The sequence below is a fragment of the Cupressus sempervirens genome, chromosome 11 (assembly GCF_028749045.1).
Source record: "Cupressus sempervirens isolate cs-2001-9-10 chromosome 11, ASM2874904v1, whole genome shotgun sequence".
NCBI classification, from domain to species: Eukaryota; Viridiplantae; Streptophyta; class Pinopsida; order Cupressales; family Cupressaceae; genus Cupressus; species Cupressus sempervirens.
The window spans coordinates 273,140,506-273,141,743 of NC_143128.1; positions in this window are offsets into that span (position 1 = coordinate 273,140,506).

Here is a 1,238-nt window from a genome sequence, read left to right on the forward strand (position 1 = left end):
TCAGGTCCAATCCTAGCCAAAGTCGAACTACTTGTCTTGAGAAGGAGGCCATGCATATGATTGCCTACCATTTTTAAACCTTGAGTCTTTCTTTCCATGTGTTGTTTGATTTTGGTTTTGTTCGACTGTGCTTATGTTGCCTTTATGTGATTTTGGCTATGTGATTTACTTGATAATAATTTATATATGCCTTTTGGATTAATCTTATAATGTTAGAATTATTAAATATTATTTGAATAATAAATAAATAAACATTTTTTTTAAAAATTAAAAAGGGCTTTAAGTGTGCATGAAAGAATTAAACAATTAAAATATTTATATTTTAACAAATAAAATGAATTTTAGAAAATTAGGGAATAGAAGCCCTAGTTAGGGTTATGGCTCTTTATTAAAGGGTTTGTAGTTCATTTTTGGACGTACATGTTTTATGAGATCAAATTAAGAATTAAAGTTAAAAAATTGTTGAAAGCTTAGGAGTATCTAGATTGCATGTATTCACCAGATTGTCTAGAATTTTAGTTGTAAGATTGAGGTAGGGTTTGAGAACTCATTTGCAGAAATCATTTTGGAATATCTGTCTACCTCGTGTCTACCATGTTATTGAAATTTATGGAATGAAATATGTAGAATAATTCTAATTTACAACTAGGAAAGAAAATTTGGTTCATGCGTTGTTTAGAAACAACTGTCAAATGTAAAATGTAGGAATAATTTTGCCAAAAAATGATTTAGAGAATCTAATTATGAGAAACCAATGAAAATTTAACATTAAATTTTAGAAGAATATGATTGTTATCAACTAGGTTTTTTAAGGAATTTTTTTGAAAACTTCAACACAAACTCTCGTAAAGATTTATCAAACAAAACTTATATTTTCCTCAGATTTAAACAAAATTATTGGTTGATTTTTTTTTTGAAAAATAAATACATTCAAGATAAAAGACTAAGTATATTATGCTTGCATATTTCAGAAGATCATAGACATATGAAAATAATAGTTGCACGCTTATTATTATTTTAAAAATATATAATTTAATTTTTGGATTTTAAAAAAATTGAATATTTTTATTATTTATTAATTTCGATAATTAGATAAATATTACTCATTTATTTGTAAAGTGGATGTTAGTATTAATGATTTCTTAAATCTAGTTAAACTATTAGTTGCTTATAAGTGATTATATATTTATTAATGCAAGTGACAAGTTAATACAAAAATATTTGTGATTTTGTTATAT